This window comes from Canis lupus, chromosome 5 (genome assembly GCF_003254725.2).
Source record: "Canis lupus dingo isolate Sandy chromosome 5, ASM325472v2, whole genome shotgun sequence".
Lineage (NCBI taxonomy): Eukaryota > Metazoa > Chordata > Mammalia > Carnivora > Canidae > Canis > Canis lupus.
This window is the reverse complement of record NC_064247.1, coordinates 22084495-22106464: the sequence shown is the minus strand read 5'-3', so window position 1 is coordinate 22106464 and position 21970 is coordinate 22084495. Positions and strand designations below refer to the sequence as shown.

General features: G+C 42.2%; 1 long non-coding RNA gene across 1 annotated transcript in view; it reads left to right on the top strand.

Moving 5' to 3' along the window:
• The window catches only part of LOC112671536 (uncharacterized), a 90211-nt gene extending 72336 nt beyond the window's left edge, over window positions 1–17875 (top strand). The window contains exons 3-5 of the long non-coding RNA XR_003143677.3: window positions 9054–9174; window positions 13387–13508; window positions 14672–17875. This is a non-coding gene — a long non-coding RNA (uncharacterized LOC112671536). The remainder of the gene's footprint in view (window positions 1–9053; window positions 9175–13386; window positions 13509–14671) is intronic.
• Window positions 17876–21970: the final 4095 nt, after the last annotated feature.

The following is a 21970-nucleotide window of genomic DNA, read 5'->3' as shown; positions in this document are numbered from 1 at the left end:
AGTATTTTCTACCCTTGTTCTTAAGTGGACTGAAGCATCAGCTCAGCCAGGGGGCTATCCATGCTAGGGTAACAGATGTAGGTCCAGAGCTTGGAACCCTCTTTCAAGTGTTACCCCTTTTCCTAAATTGTGTGTCCTCATTCAGAAGTATAGTTAGTACTTAGAACAGCATTGGCTTGCTACTATGAATGAAAGCTTTGGGGAATGCCTACACACCTTTTCATGAATCCACTAAATGCTCATTCACTGTATTTTCCAACGGTGGTAGAAATTACATGACTATTTCAGTAGCCTAAAGAAGTGGGCTCTTGGTACCACAGGGAACTTCCCCCATTCCTTATTCATCAAAACATACTTAAGTCTCTCAATTCATGTATGAATGTTCCTTGAAACTACCATCTGCCAGGTTCTGGATGTTCAAAGCTCTAGAGATTCAGGGGTGAATAAGATAGCTGTTGTGGCCACTGTTGGAGGAGAGAATCAGGAAACAATGAGATAAGACTATATATAGTCATCGTAACAGTTACAGGAGTGACAAAAACATCTGTTGAAAAGGAAGTTTGTAGAAGGCAGAGGGCCAATTGCTTGATCCTCAAAAATGGGAGTTTATGAAAGTCTGGCCTCCTAATGGAGAAATCACTTGGGTCAGAAAGGAAGCTCTCAAGGGCTATATTCCCTGTAGCAAACAAAGAAATACAAGTGGAGAAACTGTCTGTGCACTGAATACAACTATCTGTTGGGGAACACATGTGGGCTATGAAGTCACTCCTGGTCCATAGAACAAAAGACCTGCCAGTCAAAGTCTCTCACTGGTCTCCCTTGGAGAACTCTGAGTTTGGTGTGGATGTCAGGTTCTAATGGGACATAAGGAGATGACACACACTTGGGTCATTTGAGGAATCTTGAGGACAGGCACAGATTTTAAGGCAGGGGAGGGAAAACCACCAGACCTAAGAGATAGTACAGTGGCCTGGGGCAAGTCACGGAGGGGTGCTGTTATTATCCCCAGACTGAAGAGCCAGGAGCCTTGAGGACAGGGCTGCCCCACAGGAGGTGTGACCTTTGCCCTCCCCAGGAAGAAGGCATAACCCCTTCCCCACCCCAACCCCCACAGTTTGCACTCTTTTCCAAGAGTTCTCTGATGGCTGAACTAGTGGGAAGCAAGAGGGCAAAGGGTGCTCTTTGGTGTGATCCTTGCAGGTCAGTCTTCCAGAACACAGAGCAGGGTGGATAGGGTGGAGAGTGGATTTGAAGGGGCAAAAGGGGGAAGTTATGTTCTGGCCTCTCTCTTCTTCACAAACTCTTCTTCCTCCACTGCCCTCTAGTTCCTAAACTAGGTACGTGGTGTAGTATCGAAGGAAAAGCAAAGGGCAACAAAGGTCTGGAGTCCAGTATTCAGCGATTCAAAATCTCTGAGTCCCTTTATGATGTGGAGACACCTAACTTATCTGAATCTGGTTAAGGGCATGGGCTCTGCAGTCAAACTACCTGAGTGCACATCTTCCCTCTGCCACTTACCCTGTAATTCTCTCTCTCCTGTCTCTCTCTGTCTTCACTTGTCATTCAATTCCATTTAAGAACAAAGTGCTTGAAAAGTACTCAGTAAGTGTTGGTGGTTTCTGTCTGTAGATGGGGATTATCTTACCTATTTCTTTTTTTAAAAAAGATTTATTTATTCATGAGAGACAGAGAGAGTGAGAGAGGTAGAGACATAGGCAGAAGGAGAAGCAGGCTCCCTATGGGGAGCCCAATATGGAACTCAATCCCAGGACTCTGGGATTACTTCCTGAGTCGAAGGCAGATGCTCAACCACTGAGCCAGCCAGGTGCCCCTATCTTACCTATTAGCGCTGTGAGGAGAATTAGACAAGTTAATGCATGTACAGAAGGACTTTGTGGAGCTCTGCATAACAACACCAAAGCCACAGGTTTCTGCTTTTCCTTCTTCTATCCTCTCATTCCTTCTTTCTTTCATACCCATTGAGCAAATCATTATGGAGCCAGACACTGTCCTGGGCACTGAGGAGCCAGTGGAGGGCAAGTATATAAGGTCCCTGCAATCCCCGAACACACAGCCAGTGGGGCCTGTGGATGATAAGCAAACAATCAAATCAATGAACAAGGTAATGTCAAGTGGCAGCAGGTGCCCTGAAGGCAACAAAACAGGCAACTAGATTAGGGACTAAGAGTGGGCATCTGGGGAAGGGAACTATATAGTGTGGCCAGGAAGTCCACCTGGAGGGGTGTTTGAGCTGGGACATGAAGGAATATAATATCCTGGCCTGGGTAGATAGTGAGGCCAGGTTATGGAAGGATCTAGAGGGAACAGAAATACAAAGTCTCTAAACAGGAGTGATCTTGGAGTATTCAAGGGTGTAGGAAGAAAGGCCAGAGTGTTTACAGCCTAGTAGGGGATGAGGGTGTAGGGTGGGGAGGAGTTGCAGCTGTGAGGTTGTAAGTAAAGGCATGTCGTGATCTGAATCTGTTTCTTCATCTTGATTAGACACTGTCACTGTGGGCTTGAGGATTAATGTGGCACAGAGAAGACCTGTAGTATGGTTCTGAGAAGAGGGCCAGCCCTGAGAGCTGAGACAACACAGGAACTGCTTCCCCAGAAGGGGGCACTGCAGCTGACACCTGACCCAGGGAAGATGACCTACGTGGAGAGTTGGTGGCAGGGATCTTTCAGCCGGAGGTAGGGACCTCTTAGACACAGAGGAGAGGATGCACAGAAAGCTTTTGCAGAACAGAAAGAGGAATAACCTGGGCATTAGCGCTGAAGCAGGTGCTTGGAGTTGGGTCTCAGATCCAGGGAGCATGTTTGCAGGGCTGAATGTGAGAGCCACGTCCTCGCCCTGTCTCCCAGCACACGACATGCCCATGGGGCATGGTGGCCACCAGGTTTGGCCAAGATCTTAGGTTGTGGGACAGAGCATGGTTCTCTTGCTGGTCACAAGATGGCTGTTGCAGCTCCAAAGAGCAAGCACATGCCAAAGAGCATGGTTACCTGCCTACTGGGTCTCGTGACTTCTCTCGCACAGTCTGCTGATTGCCAAAAGGCACCAGTCACCATCCAGAAAAGGACAAGTCCTCATGCTTAGAGAGTAAATGGGGATATTAATGAGTGTCATATGGTGGAAGGAGCTCTGGAATTTGAACCTAGTTCTGTCCCTTTATTTTTTTGACCTTTTGCAAACTACTTAATTTCTCCACGTCACAGTTTCCGCATTTATCAAATTGAGACATTACCTACTCCCCAGGACTGTTGGAAGCATTTGGTGACATAATGTATGAAAAGCTGTATTTCCATTCCCCCTGCCTCCACCCCTCTGTGGCCATCTACAGTCTGTAAGTAGATTCCGAAGCTTTTTGGATATCCTGTGATTGTCAGTCAAAGAAGCAATGCCAGGGAAGGCATCTGAAGAGCAGGTTTCCTCTGGGTTAAACCTGGCCAGCAAAATAAGCTCCCCAGTCCAGTTTCCTTCCTGCTAGGTCACATATCCAAAAGCAACGTGCTTATTCTCCAAGGCAACAGCAGATGCTTATATCAACAGAAGGGAGAGGGTCAGACATTTTAAAATAGAAAACAAGGTCAAAAAGCTCAATTTGGTCAGTAAATACTGACCTCTCACAAACATTTTTAAAACCCCAAGTGTGGGATCCCTGGGTGGCGCACCGGTTTAGCGCCTGCCTTTGGCCCAGGGCGCAATCCTGGAGACCCGGGATCGAATCCCACGTCAGGCTCCCGGTGCATGGAGCCTGCTTCTCCCTCTGCCTGTGTCTCTGCCTCTCTCTCTCTCTCTCTGTGTGTGACTATCATAAATAAATAAAAAAAAATTTAAAAAAAATAAAAAATAAAACCCCAAGTGTAAAATTGGCTCATTTCATTAACTCTGCTTCAGATTCTTCAGCTGTAGCTACTTTCTCCTGCCTGAGGGGCCAGGCCGAGTGTCCCCAAGAACTTACAGAATGATAGGACCTGTGATCTTCATGCAGGAAACGTTCTATGCATTTAGATGGCATATTTTTTAGTCTGTTAGTCTCTATTTGAATATTTGAGTGGATTCTTGATGCACAAAATGTTTTCCAACTGCAGCTCAGCGGGTTGCTAAGGTGAAAGCGTTCGTGATTATAAACACACTGGAAAGAAGAAAAAAAAGGCCCTGGTGTATATCAGCGTTTTAAATGCTGTGACTTGGATTCAATTTAATTATTTCCTCCCTATGGCTTTAAATCGAAGGGCTTCAAAATCAGGAGTTACTACTCATAAACTTAATGCCTTTCCCCTGGTAAAAGCAAAGGAGCTCAGAAATAAAGGGGCCCCAGAGTGGAGGCAGTGTGAGCAGAGAGCGCAGAGAGCATTGGATGGGACATCCTGAGCCCCGGGGTCCCCAGCCCCAGTTAGCTCTTTCTGGGTGCCTCTGACTCATCATTCATAAAAACAAGGCCAACAGTCTCTAAACCTTTTCCAGCACTGAAAGGTTATGTTCTACAACTGTGGCAACGATATATGGAAATTGTCACTGCTCTCTCCCAGGGCCATAAATCCTGCAGAGTTCTGGAGTGCCAGAAGGAGAAGGTGGTTTGGTGCATTCACCTCCTTCCTGGGGCACACCTTGCCTCCTGCACAGTAGCAGTCATTGTACACCTCATCCCCCGGGCACCTCTCAGAATTGTTGTAAGGACTGAACATAAAAATAAGGTGATGAAGGCCAAACAGCTAACCTAGGAGCACTCCAAAGAGTTTGGGATGTTGAGAGTCTCTGGATGGGAATGTGAAGTTAGGCCTGGGGATGGAGGTGGTAAGGGTAACTGGTCAGTTCACAAGGATGTGAGACAAAATGGCAAATGCAGCTCTCCCTCTGCTGAGGCTTCAGGGGCTCAGTGGGACCTGGCCTCTGGAGACTGACCCACTGTTCCCAGCATTGCCCTGTGGGAGCATCTGGGCCCAGCCCAGAGTAGAGCAGATTTGGCTCTGCATCACTGTGCATGGTGAAGATGGTGCATGTGTCAGTCTGGGGAAGGCTGCCTGGGTAAATTGTCCTTGCCACCCTGACAGCCACACAGAACAGAAGATTCAGAGTAGCTCCCACATGAACTCCACATGTGAGATGTCCATATGGTCTGCAAATCTGTGGGACCCTAGCAGTCTGTCCTCAGGGGCCAGTTACACTGTTTGATAGACTTCTACCTCTACTTCATAGCCTTCTCCCTGTCCCCAGGTGTGTATAGTGACAGGAGTTTAATGAACATCAAAGGTGTCCTGGGGGAGAAACATCACAGAAGATCAAGGAGAAATGTAACTGGTGTTTGCAAAGAGGAACAGGTTCTTGTTTCTTCCAGCCATTCCCCATCTTTTCTTTTCCTCATTTGCTTTTTTTTTTTTTTAAGATTTTATTTATTCATGGGAGACACAGAAAGAGGGGCAGAGACACAGGCAGAGGGAAAAGCAGGCTCCATGCAGGGAGTCCCGATGTGGGACTCGATCCCAGATCCCAGGATCATGACCTGAGCCAAATATGCTCAACCGCTGAGCCAACCAGGTGCCCCTCTCCTCAACTGCTTTGAAAGTATGAGTTCTTGTCCTTTTCTGAATGGTGACTGGTGCCTTCAGGCAGTCAACTGAGGGTGTGAGAGAAGTCATGAGACCCAGTGGGCAGGAAACTGAGCCCTGTTCCACAGCTTAGGAGTTCTCTGCTAGGTATATTAGTTTTTCATGGTTTAATGTGGAGATACTGTGTTTGCTTTGGATGAACTATAAGATTAGACATATTCTTGTAAGCAGGAGTAGAGTGCTCTGCTTTAGGGGTGATCAGCCTTATTTCCTTAGGTCAGGATCACTGGGATTCCAGGCCAGCTTGAGAGCTTTCCTCAGGACAGCAGTAAGACTTACCTGTTCTTCCTCACAGGGAAAATATCATTTTCTGCTCACTCTGGATATAGGAGTATTATTTTCTGTCGAAATGAAGAGTTCCTTGTCTTTTATGATCCATCTTTCTATCCCACCATTGACTATGCTCCTGAATCACAGTCTCATCTGTCTTCAGGGAAGAGACTGGGTGGCAAAGATAAAAAATCAAGCATTGATCATATCCTATCCTTTGTCCATAATCATCATCGATGCAGACACTATTGGTTACCTACTCAGCCTGAATTCCTTGTTTCTTCTTTGATGGTAGAACCCTGATCTTGTTCTGCTATCTCTCCTCCTCTGCATAGCCATATACCCAAAGAAGGTGGTCCTATCTCTAACTCAAAGATGGCCCCTGAGTAGTTATGCTATTCCATTCTTCCTGTCAGTGATTGGTTTATTCACAGATTGTGACTCAATCCTGGCCAATAAGATATGGGACAGGGGTTTTCCCTGTTCTTCTGTTGGACTTTGTAATATCTGCATGTGCTTGCTCTTTGGAGCTGCAACAGCCATCTTGTGACCAGCAAGAGAACTGCCCCAAGGGCCAAGCTGATCTGCTATGGATGGCAGAGTGGAAAGCTAAAAAGAACATGGTCCTTAGGGTTATATTCAAGCCCCTGAAATAACCAACCATGAAGCCACACTAACTTGGAATTTCTGATTTCTAAAGTTAGGCAAATGAGGATTCTCTTTTATTTGCAGCCAAAGGAACTGGACTTAGAAATTGGTGCCAAGAGGGGCTGCATGCAACAATAGGGGAATGGTGGGGAATGCGGGATCAGTTAGTACCTGGCCAAAGGCAGTGTACCAGGTATATTATGTGGTGGGACTTGAGTCAATCACGGCATAGACTTAATTATAAGTTAATTATTAGCTGTGGTCACCTGAAATGGAGTGCCCTATGAAGATAAGGTTTGAGGGGACCAAGTGGCAGCTACTATATAGTTTTATAGAAAGTCTAAAGCAATCATATTCTATAGACAGGATTATTGCTTCTGTTTGAGCTGGACAACACTTAACAGGGAGGATGTCAAGTTCGAATTTCTAATTCAGGTACAACTGAAAATCAGGAATGATCTAATTATGTAATGTTGAAAGACTAAACCACACACCAAGTTCACCCCTGCAGATTACTGAATTACAAATTTGTTAATATCACTACTTTACTGAGTGTCCTAAGTGAAAGTGAGGCTATGAATTGGAAAAGAGATGAACCCCCAGCAAAAATAGATACCTATGGGAAGAGCTGGATGAAGTATTAGTCTGGGTTGAGAGAGTTTCATATATATAAATAAAGACAAAGATAGAGAGAGAGAGATTGATTGATTATAAGGAATTGGCTCATGTGATTTGGAGTCTGAGAAATCCTAAGTTCTGCAGTCAGCAAGTTGGTGGCCCAGGAGAGCCAATGGTATAAGTTCCAGTCTGACTGAGAAAGACCAATTTCCTATTTCAAAAATAGGTTCCCTACTCTTATACAAAAAAAAAAAAAAAAAAAAAAAAAGTGGCGGAGGGGAGCCTTTTTGTTCTATTCAAGCCTACAGTGGATCAGATGAGGCTCACCCACATTAGGGAGGACAATCTGCTTTACTTACTCTATTGATACAAATGTTAGTGTTGTCCAGAAACACTCATAGACTAACACATGACTAGATATCTGGCCCAGTCAAACTGACACATAAAATGACCGTCGCAGATAGTTTAGTCTTTAAAGCCGTCACTTTCCTAAACCTTCCTTACTCGGTAGGGCAGCTCTCTCTCCCATCCGATGAAGCCATGTTTCCCTCCTGAAAGCTTTGCATGACTAAGGAGACAGCTCTCCTCTTTCTCCACTGCACCCATGTCCCCAACCCCTGCCAGCTTCTTTAGCTAGAGCCATATACCAGAGTGTGTCAGGGGACCAATTACACAATGAAAAACCCAGGAGTAGATTATTTTCACACCAAATCGAGTTATAAGAATTTGCTAATTATTTCAGGAAAATTCTAGTAAAGGTCAGCAGAAAAGAATTCTGAATATACAAGATCAAGGAAAGAGGGACGTAATTCTAAATGCAACTGAATTTGTCAGTAGGTGTGAACCAACCAGAGATTCTGAATTTGGTGCATTGGGTCAGTATATTCTACCTATTTGCTTAGTTGCATAAAAACTAGATACAATAGTGGGCATTGCTAAATGAAAATAAGTTGCCAGAATTTCACTGTTATAATGGAGAAGAAGGAATTTAAAGACTTAGGGAGATGACAGTGTTAGGATGAATCTGTCTAGTAAGGTTCACAAACCCACACCTTAACTACATGTCCCCTGAGAGGGCCCAAAAGACACCCCCTTCACCCAAGCTCTAGGAGTACATTGCTTAGGGGAGCACTTGCATCTTTTAAAAGCAATGTAGCAATCTTTTTGGCCGCAGGATGTTGCCTTCTATTTTCCCTGTGATGTTTGAAGTGAAGTTACATACTGAAACGTAACGGGAAAGATAGACAGCAATCAGTTTAGAGAGATTACAGACTGATATAGTTACTGTGGGAAAAGAGGAAGAGAAATGATCAGAAGTATGTAGAATATTAGAACTATACAAAATAATGTAGCGATACTGGGGGCCTGGTTGATGTTGAAAAATATGAATGTTAGTGGCCCCAGTCCACTTGGTATTGTGTGTGTGTGTGTGTGTGTGTGTGTGTGTGTGTGTGTTCTTAGGAGCAGCCAGCAAGCTAGTTATAGAAACAGAGAATGAGAGTGCTCAGATTTATCTGTGGCTGGTACTTTTGCAAAGGTGTACAAGAAAATAACAAGAGGGGAAAGAAGTTAATCACATGGAAAGGGTGCAGGTGTTAGGAGATGTCTGGACTAGGCAAGGAGGCCTCAGGAGAGAGTTGTCGGGAGGAAGTAGAAGGATTCAGACTGTAGATCCGGATGAGACTGAAAATTGAAGATTGGGTGAGATAAGAGAATGGTAGACTGATTAGCCATCTATCAAACCTGTTTCTTTTTCTTTCCCTTCCACAGATAGATTATTTTCCCCTGTCTTTCCTGTGAGCTTGTGTCTGAGTGCTGGCCAGTGGACTATTGTGCACTAGTTCTAAGTCTGGTCCACAGAACCTTCCATGTGCAATCCACTGTGTCTTTCCTTTCCTTATTAGTCTCGGAAGCCACAAGTTGAAGATGGTAGAGACACCAGATGGAAAGAAGTTGCATCCCTGAGTTGCTGCTTAGATGAGAACTGCCTACTCATCAGGGGCACCTGTTTGGGACTTTAATCAAGTAAGAAATAAATTTATATTGTGCTAAGATGCTGAAATTGCATGTTTTGTCTGCTACAGCTGCCAGTGTTCCCTAACTAATATAGTTGTTTAAAAAAAAAAACAAACAGGAGGGAAATTTTTGTTTCTCAATTAGGATATTCCAGAGGTGACACAGTTCCTGTTGATAACAAGGTCCAGGGAGTAGTGGTATGCCTGATGTGGAGAGGAGGAGGATGCCAATGGAAGGAAGACGTTAAAAGCATAGAGAGTTACAGTGTTGGATGTCAGTGTAGATATTAACATTGTCCAAGATGATGACAGGATCAATGGAGAAGAGGAGACTGTGAATCAGAATAATCTGATATCAGCTAGCTCTTATTGGGTGCCAAGCATTTTGCGTTTAATCCTTACAACCACCAGATGTAGTAGGCATTAGCCTCTTTCATAAATAGGGCTCCTAAGCCTTTCAGGATTTGAACTCTATTCAGTCTACTTGGCTTCAAATCAATATACTTAAGTACTATATTAAAGTTTCCCTGAACAGTATGGATTTAAACAGAAAAAAAAATGCGCCAATGTCATGGACAAAAAGATTGCAAAATATTAGAGCAGAAATCTCAGTCAAGTATTAATGTCAAGATTCCTAAACAAGGTGCATAGATTTATTTCTCTGCATTAATAACTACCTGGGTGCAGAGTGCAGACCCCAGAGTCTAGGCTATGGTCCTCTCTGATAGTTCCCTTTTTGCTGTTGTCAAGTCTCTTTAGTATTTTACTAAAGACCCTTCATTGAATTTCTTTGAATGACCCCATCATCTGGTCATTTGAGCCTCACTACGCGAAGGACTAAGCAGGGTCAGAGAGATGATGTGACCTACACCAAGCCCAGATTGACCAAGTCGGGTCTTCTGATCCTGGGCCAGTACTTTTTCACTATGTGGGTTAGATTAGAGATTTCTAATTTTTTTTAAAGCTATGGAAGTTTTTCTTAAAATAAAAACATGTTAGGAAAATCAGTACATACAATGGATAGAAATAATTGTGTATTATCCATTCCATGCCCACAATATTTCCTAATAGTAAAAACTCTGTTTCGATGAACTACGGTAGGATGAATGCCCCCTTCTTTCTGCCTTCTTCCTACAGCAGACCCAGAGACACCTCCCCATTTCAAAAACCCCCTAAGCAGTAAGTGGCTTTTAGTTCTCTAGTGACCAATGCAAAGAGGGAAGCATAACTATTTACAAGAGGAACAGAACCAATGCAGTAAAACCAATCCACCAATTAAGAGAAACACAGTAGAAGGCTATTCCAAATATTCTGAATACTAGTCCTCTAGAAATATATATGTGTGTGTATATATATATATATATAGATATATATACACTAAGACTTTATATAAATAAGTAAATATACATATATAATGTTACAGAATATTTATTTATTTTTTAACCCAGAAACAATATTCTAAAGTATATATCCTAAAGAAATGACTTTATATCTAGTATGAGACTGTCAAGAGCATCATTGTTCTCAATAACTCCTAAAAGGAAATTACATACATACCTACCAAATGTAGAATGGATAAACACATTGAGGTACTTTGAGACATAGGAATAATATATAATTATTATTATATGAAGGAAAATGAAGGAACTACAGGAATATGAATGAATGAATCCTAGATAATATTGATATAATATATTAGAGGCTTGTGTGTTTAGAAACTGTATTGCTGAGGAAGCGTCCATTGGTTTAAGACTATAAAGAAAAGCAAGAAAATGATTCTAATAAGAGTTAAGATGATTGTTACCTTCCAGAAGCAGGGAGAGTATTAAGGAGAGAGGAAAGAAGAGAAGGGTACTTGGCCTGGATGGGGCTTCCCAAGATTGTTAATCTGCCTAACTGTTATTTTATGCACTTTTCTGAAATTATGCTCCCCAATTAAAATTTTTTAATAGCATGAGGCCACACATATGCACACACACCTATTCCTAAGGAGAGAAACCTTTGGTGGATTTCCCTACAAAAGATGCAATGCACTGTAATTAATATTAAATACTCATCAATATCACCTTCATATTAAACATAGCATGTTCTTTTTCAGGACTACCTTTTACCCTGGTTCTTCTGGCACCACCCCAAAGCACACTTTGGTGGCTTGTTTGGTTTAAGCTAAGATTAAATTCCACAGAACTTAGAGGAAGGGAGTTGCCAGATTAATTCTTTTTAGGAATTATCTCTTTTACCTGAGCTTTTTAAAGATTTTCTGACAGTTCAAGATGGGCTCTTCTGACAGGTTGCTGGGCTGGGACTATTCTCAGTTGCTAGGCATGAGAGAGGAGTAGCCCCCTCCTCTGAGAATTGAAGGACCATTAAAAAAAAAAAATCTGCCTGAACAGAAGGCCATTTCCAGTTTTGACTGAAGAGAGCTAGAAAGTCCCTGAAACCAGGGCCAAGATTTCATTTGGAAAGTAATTTTGAGTCTGCTGCAATTCATAGAAAAATGAAAAATTGAGACTCCAGTTCTTTGCCATAAGCATAGCTCTGGTTATTTGAGCCTAGACAAAAACACCCATACAAGGTTTAGGTTTGGTAAATTTAGCTTCTTGGGATACTCTTCAAGACAAAATAGATAAGAAATGTCCATCAAGATACATCAATGCAGCTAATTGCTCTGGGGATATTTCCTCTGTTAACCATCTTCCTAAAATAACTTTAGTTTTAGCACAGTGGATTCAAAGCCTCTCTTAATGATGATAATTAAATATTGGGGTCAGATGTCTGTTAAACCACTGGTAGTTCATAATGATGAAGTCATGTTATTGGCATCTGAGAGAATTCTTAACTTTCTGTTTCTCGTTGAACGTATATGTGCATCTAGCTTATTTCAAAAAACGTTCAAGTTCTTAATGGGCACATTAAAAAAGAAGGGGGAATCAGAGCATATTTTTCATTTATCCCATTAAGAATTATCTGATCTATCAAATGAATTCTCCTTCCATCTATCAGTTTCAAGGTTGCTGGTATAACTTTATTATGCATATCCATAACTGGGAGTATTAACAACCAGTAGTATGTGGTAAATACACACGGCTTAGTCTATAGCCGAGTGTTACATACAGAGTCAAAGGCTATTGAAACATCTCTCCATACGGAGCACTCACTACATGGTGTCTCAGGCTTTTGCAGTGATAGCCACACCTAAAGTCATCTCCCTAAAGAGCATGGCCCTAGGCCTTGTATGGTTCTAAGACATCTGCTTCATCTAAGACCACCAGGAACTCTTCTCTTAATCCTTAGTTTCTTCTACTTATGAATACTCTCTTGTCATCTGTCTACTTCACTGTTTCAAATGGAGCCAATTCTGCCCGTGCCAAACACATGGGGAAGGGTCAGGAAGCCAGGACTGGACAAAAGCCCTGGTTCTAGCATTCATCCACATATTTTCCTGCACCCCTATTGAACTGTAGTTCCCAGGTCTCATTTCCCTGAGGGTTTTGATTTTTGGCCCGTGCTCCAGTTCCTGGCATCTACCTTAGGCCCGCCTTCTCGTCATTACTAGTCTAAACTGCTTCCCTTACTTCCCAAACCATGGCATCCCACTCAACTAATCTTTGCACTTCCTTCTGGTCTTTACACTTGCTCTGGGCTCCTGTGGCCAGTCCAGGCTGTGCGGTTCCCCCATCAGGCAGGCCACACTCATCCACCCATTGGAGGAGCATGATCAACCAACCATCTAGGGTAGTACTTATCACTGTGTTGTAATAGTTACACTGTGTTGTAGCTTTAAGACCATGAGCTTCCAAGGGCAGGCATTGTCATATTTATCTTTGATTCTTCTAGCACAGTTCACAGCACAGGGGACAAGTTCATTTTGTAAACCGTCCTGGATGCTTTGGGAAAAGAGCATGAAGTAGTTCATTTATATTACATTTATACTCTAGTAGTTCATTTTGCAGTTGGCAGAGGTCATTAAGGTTGCTATTTCATTCAGTTAATAATATTATGTGCAAAGCAATGAGTACAATACAGGAAAATACTTTTTATTTTTGTCTTGTAAAAATGAATAATCATTTTCTATTGATTCCAATCCCAATTGGGCTGAAAAGAAAAAAGAACAAAAGTCTTGTATATGTATGTATGGAGGGGAGGGGTGTCTGTGCACTAGGGGTGTGCTCTCCCTGTCTGACATTCCTCCTTGAAGTCCCTCCTCTCCTCCCACCCTCAGTTCTCTACCATCGGCCTCCAACTGTCTTCTCAACCCAGAGGAGACTTGACCTTTAGATGGGAGACTGGAGAAGATCACCTGGGTTGGGATCCTCCCAACCAGAAGATTGTCTAATTGCATGAGTAAGTAATTTTTGTCTAATTTTTTAGAGCAGTGTAAAACTACTGCCCTCCTTTACAACAGACATAGGTAATAAAGGCTTTTGGTGCTTGGGTAACACTTCCCTTGGAAATATTTTGTTCTTGGGGCACCTGGGTGGCTCAGTTGGTTAAGGGTCCAATTCTTGATTTTTGCTCAGGTCATGGCATCGGGTTTGTAAGATCAAGCCCTGTTTTAGGCTCTGCACTGAATATGGAGCCTGCTTGAGATTCTCTCTCCCTCTCCTTTTGCCCCTCCCCTACCTCTCTCTCTCTCTCTCTAAAAAAAAAAAAAAAAAAAGTATCTTATTCTCAAAATGTCTGAAAGAGTTACCACATTGATTGATGCCAAGCCAATCCTGGGGTAGTGCCTTTAAAACAACAGCAATGCTAAAAGGTTTAGAGTACCTGTGCAGTGATTTGACTCTTTAATCATTTTAAGTTACTTACTAGTCATTAGCTTTCCATCTAAATGATGAGTCTCTTAGGGGAAGGACATGGTGAGAGGGAATTTCAAATTCTCCATCTTGTTTGTTTTTCTTTTTCTGTTCTCAGTAGACAGTGCAATATCTGACACCGGGTGGGCACTGCACAACCCTTTGTTGGATACATGTATATGTTTTAACTTCAGGAATACAATCCCTATTTAGTTAGCTAAGGAATAACTCCTGCTTACACGACTTAATGAATCAGTGGTGGTTATATGAGCAGGGAGTGTTGTAGGAAATGCCAGCCAATAACATAATTAGCACACATGGATAGCAGCCCAAGAAAAAGACTGTCCTTATGAGAAATGTAACTTCTGAAGCCAAACTAGGGATGTGGGTTAATAAGGAATTTTTGAGCTGCTGTCATATGCAAGATGAAACTTGCACAAGAACTCCTTTCTCTTCCTACTCCTGCACATAAAAATTTACTTCTGTGTCTCCTGCACCACCTTTGTATCCTCCTGTTACAATAGAGGAGCTTTGTATCAAAATCCAGCCCCTTCCCCTAGGTCTGGGCTTTCATTTCCCCAGCTTGAGGAAATGCATGCTATTTAATCTATATATTAGAGTTGTAGTTCTCTTTTATTTTTCAAACATGCTCAGATAGTTCTCATTTGCAAAAACAAAATAAAACTCTCTCTACCCCCATGATCTCCTCAGTGTACTTCCACTGCTGCCAGATTTCTAGAAGCAGTTTTCCACACTTGGTGTTCTCACCTCCACCTCGGTATTCAGCATCACCTGGCTTCTGGCTCCATCACACCAGCAGAAGGCTCCCGCAAAGGTCATCATTGACATCTCCATGATGGGACCCAAAGGCTGCTTTAAGTCCTTGCCTAGGTAATTCAGATTCTACAGCACTGCTGACCATTCCCTCCTTTTCCTCCTGACTTTTGTGACTCAGCATTCTCCCGGTTTCCCATGGATCTCCTAGCCATTCCTTCTTTGTCTCCTTTGCAACTTCTTCCTCCTCTACCATGCCATTAAGCATCAGAATTCTCAACTCTTTGCTCTAGTACCTCTTCATTTTCTGCTCTGTGTTTCTCTCCAGGCCAGTGGCACTCAAATGTAGCTGCACCTGGAGAATCACACTTAAATACTTCTCTAAAAAAGTAAACGAAGAATTTATGGGGGTGGAGCTCTTAGTGTGTTCCAAAGTTTTAAGGATTTATGGGAATGAATATTTGGAAATTGGGAAACCTGGTTCTTGGAAGCAAAGACTGATAAAAGGCAACTCATAATCCAAGATTGCACTTGTTTTTCAAGGGACTTTATTTTTTGAGAGCAGTTCTATATTTGTTTCAAAATTGAGCAGAAAGTACAGTTTCCATATACCTTCTTTCCCCACAAATGCATAACCTCCCCATTGTCAGCGTCCTCCACTAGAGTGGTATAATCCATGAGCCTGCACTGACACATCATCACCACCCATAGTCCACAGTTTACATATGATTCATTCTTGATGTCGTGTAGTCATAGGGTTTGACAAATGTATAATGAAATGTATCTGTTATTATAGTGTCATACAGAATGGTTTCACTGCATCAAAATTAATCTGTGTTCTGCCTATTTACCTCTCCTTCCTCCCTAATCCCTGACAACCACTAACTTACTTACTGTCTCCCAAATTTTCCTTTTTTTTTCAGAATTTTATATAGTTGGAACCATAGGATATTAGCCAGAATGGCCTCTTTCACTTAGTCATATGCATGTAAGGTTCTTTCATGTATTTTCAGGGCTCGATGGTTCATTTCTTTTTTTAGCTCTTAGTTACATTCCATTGTATGGAGGTACCACACTTAATCCATTCACCTACTGAAGGACATGTTGGTTTTGGCAACTATTATAAAGCTACTATAAACATTGGCATGCAGGTTTTTGCACAAGTCCTTTGGGTAAAAAAAATATATATATACCAAGCAGCATCATTGCTGAATCACATAGTAGGAATATGTTTAATTTTGTAAGAAATTGGCAAACTGTCTTCCAAAGTGGCAATACCATTCCTACCTGCAATTAATGAGGGTTCCTGTTGCTCTACATCTTCACCAGAATTTTGTGGTGTCAGTGTTTTGGATTTGGCCATTCTGATAGGTGTATAGTGGCATCTGATTCTTGTGTTAATTTGTGGTTCCCTGAGGATGTATGATGTGGAATATCTTTTCATATACTTATTTGTCATTTGTACACCTTCTTTGGTGAGGTGTCTGTTCAGATCTTTTGGTCAGTTTTTAATTGGGTTGTTCATGTTTTTTGTTTTGTTTTGTTTTGTATATTTTGTTCTTTATCAGATATGAATCTTGCAAATATTGTCTCTCAGTCTGTGGCTTATTTTCTCATTCTCTTGAGATGACACATTTTTGGCCTCCTTATACAAGTTCTTCAGGTACACTTTCTGGAGTTTTCTTGAGAGAGGCACTGGCCTTACTTTTCATTTAGTATCTCCAAAAGGAGAAGGAGCTCTCCTGTTAGTAGTCTGCTTGTGTACACATGTTCTTTTCCCACTTGCAAGCTGTAGGTCAACTCTCAATTCTGCATTTTGATGCAAATAAGGAGGAGACATCTCTCATGTCTGGATCAAGAAGGACAACCCCTCAAAGGAAGAAATTTAATACAAATGAGAGTGGCCCAGGAACTCAATTAAGTCACACATCTCCCTGAAAGTCCTCACGTATTCATTCTGGAAGCAGTGTATTTTCAAGTGCACTGGCCAGGACTGACTGATGTCCTAACAGCATATCCCCGGATAGGATTCCTCCAGCTTTTTCACCCCAGGCCTCTTCTGCTTCAGGTTCCCTGTCATAGCAGCCTTCTTGGTTAGCATTATTATCATTTATTTTCTTTTAATTTCAACCTATAACTCAGCAAGAATTGGAAGCAAAGGAGACTCAAGGCTGCCTCTCTTTTAAAACAAATGATATCTTGTTCCCAGCAAGGTGCAAGTCAGATGGAAGACATTTTTCAAAAGAGAAAAGGCAATTCTGCCCTCTTGGGGACTTACAGAAAAAAAAAAAAAAAAAGACATGTGAGTTAATATCCTTCCTCTGGAGTGAAGCAGGGAGGAACTAAATGGGGTAGACAATGAGGAAATTAGTACCTCTGGGTGAAGCCTTCTGTATGATTTCATTAGTCTGGTTGAAATGAATTACCATAATTTTGGGCATTCACCTATTCAAATGTAAATATGAAAGCAAAATACTAGGTCAATTGTTTTGGGTTTATCTCCCCCCCACCCCAACTTTAATGTCCCATGCTAACACTTTCTACATTGAGGACAACAAAATGGAGATTTCTTCTAGGATCACTGGTGATCCCATGGACAACATGGTAAATGGATCACATGGATAAAAAGGCCTATGTTACTCTCTTTATACAATAAATAATGCATATTATGAGCATTATAGGGAACAAATGAGTGCCTTCTAAATAATTGATTTCTGTTTCTTCCTTTTATCCTTTGGTCTGTCTCTTTTCCTTCTTTCCTTCCTTCCTCCTCCCTTCTTTCTTTCCTTTTTTTTCTTTTTTTTTTCCTTAGAATATTGGGACTTCAGTGTGCATATTTGTTGGGTTTCCTTTCAAATATAAGAGAAGTATGATTTTCAAGTAGCCTTTGTAGACATTTGAGACATGCAGGAAAGACAAAAATCAAAAGGTAGAGGCTTGAGGCAGCAGATGGGAGGACAGCCTGATTTAAGCAAGGTTCCAAGGTGCTTCATTTTCAATCATTTGTGAGCAATTGCGCTTCGTATTTCCTTCTTTCTTCTATCTACTTTGAGAGAAAGAAGCTTAGCTGATCAGTGGGTTTTTTCCCTTTCACTAATTCGGCTATTAATCACACAATTTCTTTGGTGGGATGAGGGAATACGTCATGGAAATTAAAGCTCCTTTTTCCCCTTCAACTCTTGTCTTGTATTTGCAGCACACTTTGTATTTGCAAAGCAGTTTGATGGGATGTTTGATCTCCACCTGCATCAGTCCCAGTGAGCTAGGTTGTGCTCTGGAAATGAACAACCCCAATTCTCAGGGTCCTAAAACAAAACAGTTAGTTTATAGATTATGGTCCAAGCCCATCTGAGACTATCAAGGTGAACTTCTTATCATAGATACTCAGGGAAGGCCAGCAGAAACTCCATCTTAACACCTGCTTTCATGACAACAGAGGCAGGAAAAGACCAGAGGGCATAGCCATCATGTCCACTCACCTTTTTTTGGTCAAAGCAAGTCATAGGGACAAATTTGATATTTTTGGAGTTGGAAATTACAAACACTTCCTGGAGAGGAGCACAAAATACTTGTGAATAACTACACCATCCTCCGTGACACCTTAGAGGTAAAACACCTAAAGTTCAGAGAGACGAAGACACTGGCACAGGATCACCTGGGTGATTAGAAGAGGAGCTATGTCTTCTGACCTCCATGTTGGGTATCACTGACCCTAAGTGCTTGATCTATATTTGCAGACATCCCCCTGCCTTCTGGAAGATACAGGAGACATTACCTCTTGAGTAGCATCTTGTGGCTTATCAAACTCTTTCTAAAATTTTATATTTTCTTAAACTCTCCAAGACACATAGGGGTCACGTTATTTGGCTTAATCGACTATACAAGTGGCTCCAGAGTTATGTAACTGAGTAGGCAGCCATCTGGTCTAATTTCAGAGAGCTGAAAAGACTCCATAAATACTCCCCAGCCCCTACTCCTCAATGCCTGAAGCTCCCCTAATAGCTACTACTATTAATAGCTCTCATTAATTGAGGTGCTTATGTGTCAGGAATTGTGCTAAGCACTTTACTTTTACAATCTCACTTAATCCTGCAAAGTGAGGAACGTTAGTGTTCCGCTTAACAGACAAGGAGTTCACAGTCCTTGAACTTTCCCCAAGTTGTACAGTGATTGAGTGATAAACAATGTTCTTTCTGATTGCCAAATCTATGCTTTTGACCTCCACTACTTCCACCTGACAGGGGACATTACTTTACATGCCACAATGACATATAAAATTTCAATGCAGATACTTCTGGAAGGGGTACAATGTCTTGGATAGTAGAAATGCAGCTTCTTTAAGGACAGTCCAAGTTTAAAAGGGGAAGATTTAGGCAAAACTTGAGGAAGGCTTGAGGACACATGCCACGGAATGAGAGTAGGAAATGGGAAGTTAATTTCCCAACAGAGTAACCAAGTACTACAAACTAGGAGGGTTTAAACAATGGAAATTTCTTGTCTTAGTTTTGGAGACTAGAAGTCCAAGATCAAGGTGTCTGTAGGGTTGGTTTCTTCTGAAGGCTGTGAGGAGGAATCTGTTCCATGCCTCTGCCCCAACTTTTGGTAACCTCAGGCATTCATCTCTTGGCTCCAAGATGGTGTTCTCACTGTATCTCTTCATATTGTCTTCCCTCTATGTGTGAATGTGTCCAAATTTCCCCTTTTGATTGAGACACTGGTCATATCGGATGAGGGACCCACTGTGCTCTAGTATGATCTCACTTAACTAATCACATTCACAGCAACAGCATTTCCAAATAAGGTCAGGTTCTGAGGTACTGGGTCGTGGTGGTGGGTGTGGTGTTAGGGCATCAACATCTGGAGGGAATGCAGTTCAAGCTATGACAATCCCCAGTAAGGCCCCTTCATGCCTTTTTATTACTGGAATAGGTCACTGCTGTTAGGGATTCCCCACAGGCTGCCTGGAAAGGCAAGTGACCAACCCAGGAGAAATGGAGGTTGCTGGTGCTTGGTGAGGGGGATTCTGACCAGTAGGAGGCATGGAGTTGGAGGTATCTGACTCCATGGTCTTGGAAGCAACACAAGAATCACCTGGTCCTAAAAATCTCTTAAAAAAAAAAAAAAAAGAATCACCTGGTCCTGAAAGCCAGGCAAGTGTGTGCATCTGGAGAATAAAACAAATATGCATAACAAGCATCCCCCGGAGTCCTCCCATCCTACTCCCTGGGCTCCACCTCCCTTGCTTGCTCCCCCTCCCTTGGTCCCCCAAGGTTACCCACCTGCATTAGGCCACAGCTCATAAACTTTTGCCTCAGGCTCTGTTCCCTATAGGAACCCAGAATCAGTCTAATCTAGAACATTTTTTCGTTTTTTTTTTTATAGCCATTTAATATCTTTGTGAAAGCCCCCACCCTGCTACCACCAAAATGTGATATCTCATTGCCAAAATAATCACTTTTACATTTTATTTTAGGTACATTCACTGGGAGGAAAGTTGAAGATACAGTATTTAGGGACGTTGTTTGTATTCATGGAAGTGCTTTTTTTTTTACGTTTCTCATTACTGGATATGTTTTCTGCTGAAAATAATCTGTCATCTTCCCCAAAGTGGGCATTATCTTAAAGCTGCAGTGAATAGAGATAAAGAACTGGAAAAAAAATCTTTTTTTTTTTTTTTTTGAGCAGGTTTGCACACTTCCATTTTCTTCTCATCCTCAGTCACTCAGACGCCTTCTAAAAATCTCAGAGACTTAGGGACAGATCACCTAAAGAGAAATGCAGCTGATCCCATTGGTATCAAGGAATTTTCTAGAGAAATGGTATGTGCCAAAACAATTCCAGGTATTTTCTTGGATGGGTTAACTTTATAAAAATGTAATGTGTATCTGACTTTTATTAGCCCAGGCACTAGGGAAAGGGCTTAGCTGTTCTTGCTGATGCACTTTTATCACTGATGAATAGGATGGTGTGCAGGACAGGACCTGATTTTTGGAGGCCCTGGTCAGGCTTTACCTTTGCTGGAAAGGGAGGCAACCACAACCAACCACTTCATCTCTAGGCCTCATCTTCTTCATCCTGCGTGATGGGGAAAAGGGTGTGGATGTCTTCAAGGCACTTTCTGGTACTAGCCTTCAGCAATTTTTGGTTCACCTCAATTATGGACATAGTCAAATGGCTGGTTCACCAAGTGAGGAAAAAACAATCATTCTTATTTTATGTGTAACTGGATCTTCTGCTCACAACTTTTCTGAGAATAAATTTGTGAAGACCAGCAGGGAAATTCTTATTGTCTAACTTGGTTTAAGCAGCCAGTTTAGCCAGAGGGGGTCCTCTTCCTGGGGATGAGGTGTCTCTTACTTAATAAAGACTGCAGAGCTGGCTGCTTGGACCAGTAACAAATAAGAATCACAGCCAGACCTCAGAAGAGTTGTTACATGAGAAGGAGGCCATTTCAGCCAAGGAGCTTTGCCAGGAGCTTGCTGGAGCTGAAAGAATAGACTCTGGTTGTTTTAGCATTGGAGAACATCTGGGTGGTTGGTACTCAGGCCATCAAGGAGCATAGCACCAGATGTGGACAGGAAAGGCACACACCCCTCCTCCAACACACCCAGAAGCCTTCCAAGGATGGGAAGAGTGAGCAAGGTAGTTCTCTGTAACATTGCACCTTAAACACACACATACACACACACACACACACACACACACACACTTTTAAATGTTTAGATTGAAATAAGATTAAACCCTCTGGACACTTATCTAATTTTCTCTTCTCTATTTGCCATCGGATGAGGCTTTGAATGAACCCAAATAGCTATAGACCAAATAAAGAAACTGCATTTTCCTTATGCATCTAAGTTGTGCTATCAATTTTGTGAGCTCTGAACTTGAGGAACACCAACACCTATGAAAGAGGTAAATGCAGGGGATGCTCTCCAAGAAACAGTGATGAAGAGCCTGAACCCTGTTTCTCTCAGACCCTCCAGTGTCCCAAGGCACCTCTGAAGGACAAAGCATAAAACCATTGTTATTAGGGGTCTGTGGCCACATGGCCCCTGCTGTCAGCCCTAGCTCCCCTATTTACTAGCCCTGTGGCCACAGACATGTCATCAAGGCTCTCTGGCAGGATGAACATGTGACTTATATGAGAGAATGAATGTATTTAAAGCACATGCAGGAGGCTGTACACTCAGAGGTGCTACCTATACAAGAGGATGACAGAACCACATTGGGAATGAT